At 68.7% G+C, this 6,885-nt stretch overlaps 2 non-coding genes across 2 annotated transcripts; both read left to right on the top strand.

The window, feature by feature from the left end:
• The first annotated feature begins 1,696 nt into the window (after positions 1-1,696).
• LOC139044604 (5S ribosomal RNA) lies at positions 1,697-1,815 on the top strand. Its single transcript, XR_011501671.1, has one exon. It is a non-coding gene; the product is annotated as a 5S ribosomal RNA (ribosomal RNA).
• Positions 1,816-5,742: 3,927 nt separating this feature from the next.
• Positions 5,743-5,861, top strand: LOC139044639 (5S ribosomal RNA). Its single transcript, XR_011501707.1, has one exon. It is a non-coding gene; the product is annotated as a 5S ribosomal RNA (ribosomal RNA).
• The last annotated feature ends 1,024 nt before the right edge of the window (positions 5,862-6,885 follow it).

The following is a 6,885-nucleotide window of genomic DNA, read 5'->3' on the forward strand; positions in this document are numbered from 1 at the left end:
TCCCGAGGTCCCCTTTCCAACGGGATCCAAGAACGCCCACAGGGCCCAAACTCTTGAGCTGGGCAGTGCAGACATCGTGCGCACTGGATCCCGGGTGGACGACGGGAGAGGGCTGCGGCCCAGAACCCTGAAGCCCAGAGGTCTCGGGACGGGGATACCGGTGACGTCGGGAGGCACCAACGGGTGTTCGGACGTGCGTTTCCCTCCCCGTAATCACACCGTTGCGCTCATCCGTCCATCCTCGGCGCGCTAGCCATCTTGGTAAAACTAAGGAGACTCAACGGGTGACCTAACCTGTGGGAGACCCTGGGTAATGTCCCTACCTGCACTCGAGCAGACTGTGGACGCTGTGGTCGTCGGGGAGGGGGTTCTGTACGTCTGGTAGATTGCGTTGGTTTCTCGGGCGAAGTTCTCCGTGTCCTGACTTTTCTGGCTGGTCGTTCTGTCAACTCAGGAAGTCCGGGGGCGCCCCGCAGAAAGAGGAAAAGAGCCAGAACGAAGAGGCGAAGAGAGAAGGAAAGAAACACACAAACAGACACAGACACGCAGGCGCACACAAAAACGCACACACACAGAGCGAGAGCGAGAGCGAGAGCGAGAGCGAGAGCGAGAGCGAGCCCGAGCCCGGCTGCCAGTCCGTGGCTCCTGGGCGTCCGGGTCGCGGGACAGGGATCCCAGGAGCGCTGCACTCCTGAGACCCTGTCTGCACGTCCCAGGGCCCCAGGGGTGATCGCCAGCCCCAGGGCCCCCGCCTCCTTGCCCGGGCCCAGCTCAAGCACCACCGCCCTCCTGTGGGGAAGCTGCCTCTTGGGCAGGGCCTCTCTGCGTCAGCGTGAGCGTCTGTGTGTCTGTCCCGGTGGGTGTCTGTCTGGGTCCGTGTCTCGGATCCTCTCAATCTCTCTGTCTCTGTCTCTGTCTCTGTGTCTCTCAGGTCGGTCAGTCAGGAGCTGTCCAGGGTGGCCGCGGGGCCTGGGGTTGAGGGCGCGGTCCGGGTCCCGTGGGCGGGGCGCGGGGCGGGGCGGGGAAGGGTGGCCCGCCCTGGTCTCCCCGCGCCCCGCCGCCCGCCCCGGAGGGGTTTCCGGTGATGCCCTCTGGTCGCGCCGGTGGCTCCAGCTGGATTTGGGCAAGTTGGGGCCGGGCCGGAGCGGCGGCCGCCGGGGGTTGTTGGGCCCGGGTTCGTTGGGAGGCGCCTCGGGCCGGAGGGGCCTCGCGGGCCCGGGGCCCCGACGCGCCGACGCGCCGACGCGCCGACGCGCCCGACGCCCCGGGCCACCTGGCCCCGAGCAGAGCAGCCGGATGTCCTGCGACCCGTCGCCGGGATGCGGGCGGACAGGAGGCCTGGAGCGTCCGGGGCCGGCTTGGGAGAGCGCCTAGACTTGCGCCCCGCCCGCCCACAGTCCCCGGGGTGCCCGAGGCCTCCCGCGCCCTGGGCGGGCGGCAGGGCAGGGCAGGGCAGGGCAGGGCAGGGTTTGGCTGGCCGCGGCGGCGGCGGCGGCGGCGGTGGCGGGAGGCAGTGGCAGGCAGGCGGCAGGCGGCGGAGCGCGGGGCGCAGGGGACGCGGGCGTCCGGTGCGCGTCACAGGGGCTCGGGCGCGCGCGTCACAGGGGCCAGGCGACGGCGCGTCACAGGGACCAGGCGACAGCGCGCGCGCGCGCGCGCGCGAGGCTTCTTAGGGGCGCCGGCGGCAGCCACCAGCGTCTACGGCCATACCACCCTGAACGCGCCCGATCTCGTCTGATCTCGGAAGCTAAGCAGGGTCGGGCCTGGTTAGTACTTGGATGGGAGACCGCCTGGGAATACCGGGTGCTGTAGGCTTTTGCCTCCCGCCGCCTCCCTCTCCTTTTGCCCCCCCCCCCCCCCCCCGCCCCCAGCGCCGCTCCCTCCATGCTCCTCCCGCCCCTCCTCCCTCCTCACCGGTCGCCCCATCGCCCCGCCACGCCCCCACCGCTGTCCAGCCGCGCGAGTGCCCCGCGGCCGCGGCCGCCGCCCAGCCCTTCCACCTCGCGGCCCCACGGGAACCCAGGGCCAACCGGGGCCGGCCCCGCGTGGCCGTGCCCCCGACGCCGCCCTCGTCCGGCGGGCTCCCTCTGTCCTCGGCGGCCTCTTCCCACCCGCCAGGCTCCTGAGAGACCCTAGCGGTCCACTCGGCCGGCGCGGCCCCCAAGCAGTTGGTCGAGTCGTGGTGTGCGATGGAACGGATCCCGCTCCGGGCTGCGGAGGCCCGGACAGCTTCGGCAAGCTGCCGGCAGCCCATCCGTCTTCCAGAGCCCATCTAGGAAAGACCCCGGGTCAGGCTTCTCCAAACAGCACCTACAGAAGGACGGGGCCCACTGGGCTCGACAGGAGCCTTCCGGGCCTGGCCATCCATCCCAAGCGGGACGGCTTCTGGATTTTCTGATGCCTGCGCCGTGTGTCAGCTTCTCCAAGTCGGCACCTGGCTGTCCTTGATACCGTCGTTCGCGAGAAACCCTCGTTTCCGCACCGGAGTTGGTACGGGTCCTTTTGTGTTGTCTTGCCTTAAAGACGTCCCCTTCCCCAAGTGTCTAAGTTTCAAGCGCCTCCCCCCGCTCCCCGGCTGGGATCCAACTCCGTCTCCGTCTTCGCTTTTGTCTTTTGGGGGGTGGGGGCGGGGGGTCCTGCCTTCGTTTGAAAGGTCGGTGTCTGGCTCCTCGTGGATCCCTCGCATCCGTTTTGATTCTGAACAGACTGGATGGAAGGATTAGGAATCTGGCTGCGCTCGCCCAGGGTTTTGGTGTCCCCTCACTCAGGTGCCTCACTCTGTCCTGCCCCCCTCCTGGCCTCTGTCTGCCAGAGGGAGTGGACGAGTCCCCCGAGAGGACATTTCCGTCCTCAGCGGCCAGCCCTTCCTGGCTCCTTGGCTTCAGCTTTCATTTCGTGCGGCTCGGGCAGCTTTGAAAGTCTGCTCTTCCCCTGCCTGTGTCCGCGCAGACTATCGCGGAAAGGGGATCCGGGAAAGCGGGAGGGGAGTTTGCTCCAGGGGAGGAGAGCCGGGATGACAGGGAGGAGGAGAGGGGAGACTTGCCTCAGATCGCACGGACTTTTACATTTTCAAGGGGGGAATTCATCAAGGTAAGCCGTCTCTTCCCCACCGCGGACAGAAAGCAATAGTTGCTCGCTGTGGAGAAGCTGGGACATGCGGGCACAGCAGGAAGAGAGGACCTCAACCTCCATCCTCTCACCGTTCAGCAATCATCCTGGGAGCGAATATCCTCGTGTTTCCCTTTTCCCGTGGGCCCCACTTTCCCTGCCAGAGCAGACCCAGGGCACCTGTGGCCTGCTTCCTGCTTGCCCGGGATGGCGGGGTGGCGGGGCGGCGGCGGGGCGGGGCGGGCCGCGCGTCGCTCCCTGCAGGGTAGCGCCCTGGGTGGTTCTGGTTCCGACGGCTCCCCCAATCTGACCTCCGGTGAGCGTGTTCTGCTGGGAGAACTGGGGCTGTGTCTCCGTAAGTTTCCCAGAGTGCGGGCCCGGAGGCTTGGTCTCAAACGAAGGCTCGGCAGCAAGGGCCGCCGTTCCTGCGAGGGACTCGCCCTCCCTGAGCGGCAGTTGCCTCATCTGGTTGGAAAGGGGGTCCCGTTAGTGCCTCGTCGGTGGCGTTGTTGCGAGCACGGAAGCGGGAGCACGGAGCACACCGCTCAGCACGGAGCGCGGCACTGGTTGGTGCGCGCTCATCGTCTGCCGTCCTTCCCTGTGAGCATAGTGCTTTCCGCCGACATTCGCCCGGCACCTGCGGGCCGCGTGCCTGCTTGGGGCCGGACCCAGCAGCCGAGGACGCAGGTGCCAAAATCTCTGCCTTTGGGGGAGTTCGCCGCCTCGTGCCTGGGACGGGAGGACCGACGGCAGGCCAACACGTCCCGACGAGAGGCGGCGTCCCCGACGACGGGACGCGGTGCCGTCGGAAATGGAGAGCCTGGCACAGCCCAGGTCCTGGTCAGACATGCGTTGATGGCGTCGTCGCTCTCTTTCCCCCAGCCCGCCCCCCCCACCCCCCACCCCCGCCCCTTTCCTCTCCCTCGCGTCCCGAGGTCCCCTTTCCAACGGGATCCAAGAACGCCCACAGGGCCCAAACTCTTGAGCTGGGCAGTGCAGACATCGTGCGCACTGGATCCCGGGTGGACGACGGGAGAGGGCTGCGGCCCGGAACCCTGAAGCCCAGAGGTCTCGGGACGGGGATACCGGTGACGTCGGGAGGCACCAACGGGTGTTCGGACGTGCGTTTCCCTCCCCGTAATCACACCGTTGCGCTCATCCGTCCATCCTCGGCGCGCTAGCCATCTTGGTAAAACTAAGGAGACTCAACGGGTGACCTAACCTGTGGGAGACCCTGGGTAATGTCCCTACCTGCACTCGAGCAGACTGTGGACGCTGTGGTCGTCGGGGAGGGGGTTCTGTACGTCTGGTAGATTGCGTTGGTTTCTCGGGCGAAGTTCTCCGTGTCCTGACTTTTCTGGCTGGTCGTTCTGTCAACTCAGGAAGTCCGGGGGCGCCCCGCAGAAAGAGGAAAAGAGCCAGAACGAAGAGGCGAAGAGAGAAGGAAAGAAACACACAAACAGACACAGACACGCAGGCGCACACAAAAACGCACACACACAGAGCGAGAGCGAGAGCGAGAGCGAGAGCGAGAGCGAGAGCGAGCCCGAGCCCGGCTGCCAGTCCGTGGCTCCTGGGCGTCCGGGTCGCGGGACAGGGATCCCAGGAGCGCTGCACTCCTGAGACCCTGTCTGCACGTCCCAGGGCCCCAGGGGTGATCGCCAGCCCCAGGGCCCCCGCCTCCTTGCCCGGGCCCAGCTCAAGCACCACCGCCCTCCTGTGGGGAAGCTGCCTCTTGGGCAGGGCCTCTCTGCGTCAGCGTGAGCGTCTGTGTGTCTGTCCCGGTGGGTGTCTGTCTGGGTCCGTGTCTCGGATCCTCTCAATCTCTCTGTCTCTGTCTCTGTCTCTGTGTCTCTCAGGTCGGTCAGTCAGGAGCTGTCCAGGGTGGCCGCGGGGCCTGGGGTTGAGGGCGCGGTCCGGGTCCCGTGGGCGGGGCGCGGGGCGGGGCGGGGAAGGGTGGCCCGCCCTGGTCTCCCCGCGCCCCGCCGCCCGCCCCGGAGGGGTTTCCGGTGATGCCCTCTGGTCGCGCCGGTGGCTCCAGCTGGATTTGGGCAAGTTGGGGCCGGGCCGGAGCGGCGGCCGCCGGGGGTTGTTGGGCCCGGGTTCGTTGGGAGGCGCCTCGGGCCGGAGGGGCCTCGCGGGCCCGGGGCCCCGACGCGCCGACGCGCCGACGCGCCGACGCGCCCGACGCCCCGGGCCACCTGGCCCCGAGCAGAGCAGCCGGATGTCCTGCGACCCGTCGCCGGGATGCGGGCGGACAGGAGGCCTGGAGCGTCCGGGGCCGGCTTGGGAGAGCGCCTAGACTTGCGCCCCGCCCGCCCACAGTCCCCGGGGTGCCCGAGGCCTCCCGCGCCCTGGGCGGGCGGCAGGGCAGGGCAGGGCAGGGCAGGGCAGGGCAGGGCAGGGTTTGGCTGGCCGCGGCGGCGGCGGCGGCGGCGGTGGCGGGAGGCAGTGGCAGGCAGGCGGCAGGCGGCGGAGCGCGGGGCGCAGGGGACGCGGGCGTCCGGTGCGCGTCACAGGGGCTCGGGCGCGCGCGTCACAGGGGCCAGGCGACGGCGCGTCACAGGGACCAGGCGACAGCGCGCGCGCGCGCGCGCGCGAGGCTTCTTAGGGGCGCCGGCGGCAGCCACCAGCGTCTACGGCCATACCACCCTGAACGCGCCCGATCTCGTCTGATCTCGGAAGCTAAGCAGGGTCGGGCCTGGTTAGTGCTTGGATGGGAGACCGCCTGGGAATACCGGGTGCTGTAGGCTTTTGCCTCCCGCCGCCTCCCTCTCCTTTTGCCCCCCCCCCCCCCGCCCCCAGCGCCGCTCCCTCCATGCTCCTCCCGCCCCTCCTCCCTCCTCACCGGTCGCCCCATCGCCCCGCCACGCCCCCACCGCTGTCCAGCCGCGCGAGTGCCCCGCGGCCGCGGCCGCCGCCCAGCCCTTCCACCTCGCGGCCCCACGGGAACCCAGGGCCAACCGGGGCCGGCCCCGCGTGGCCGTGCCCCCGACGCCGCCCTCGTCCGGCGGGCTCCCTCTGTCCTCGGCGGCCTCTTCCCACCCGCCAGGCTCCTGAGAGACCCTAGCGGTCCACTCGGCCGGCGCGGCCCCCAAGCAGTTGGTCGAGTCGTGGTGTGCGATGGAACGGATCCCGCTCCGGGCTGCGGAGGCCCGGACAGCTTCGGCAAGCTGCCGGCAGCCCATCCGTCTTCCAGAGCCCATCTAGGAAAGACCCCGGGTCAGGCTTCTCCAAACAGCACCTACAGAAGGACGGGGCCCACTGGGCTCGACAGGAGCCTTCCGGGCCTGGCCATCCATCCCAAGCGGGACGGCTTCTGGATTTTCTGATGCCTGCGCCGTGTGTCAGCTTCTCCAAGTCGGCACCTGGCTGTCCTTGATACCGTCGTTCGCGAGAAACCCTCGTTTCCGCACCGGAGTTGGTACGGGTCCTTTTGTGTTGTCTTGCCTTAAAGACGTCCCCTTCCCCAAGTGTCTAAGTTTCAAGCGCCTCCCCCCGCTCCCCGGCTGGGATCCAACTCCGTCTCCGTCTTCGCTTTTGTCTTTTGGGGGGTGGGGGCGGGGGGTCCTGCCTTCGTTTGAAAGGTCGGTGTCTGGCTCCTCGTGGATCCCTCGCATCCGTTTTGATTCTGAACAGACTGGATGGAAGGATTAGGAATCTGGCTGCGCTCGCCCAGGGTTTTGGTGTCCCCTCACTCAGGTGCCTCACTCTGTCCTGCCCCCCTCCTGGCCTCTGTCTGCCAGAGGGAGTGGACGAGTCCCCCGAGAGGACATT

The sequence above is a fragment of the Equus asinus genome, chromosome 2 (genome assembly GCF_041296235.1).
Source record: "Equus asinus isolate D_3611 breed Donkey chromosome 2, EquAss-T2T_v2, whole genome shotgun sequence".
In the NCBI taxonomy this organism is placed as follows: Eukaryota; Metazoa; Chordata; class Mammalia; order Perissodactyla; family Equidae; genus Equus; species Equus asinus.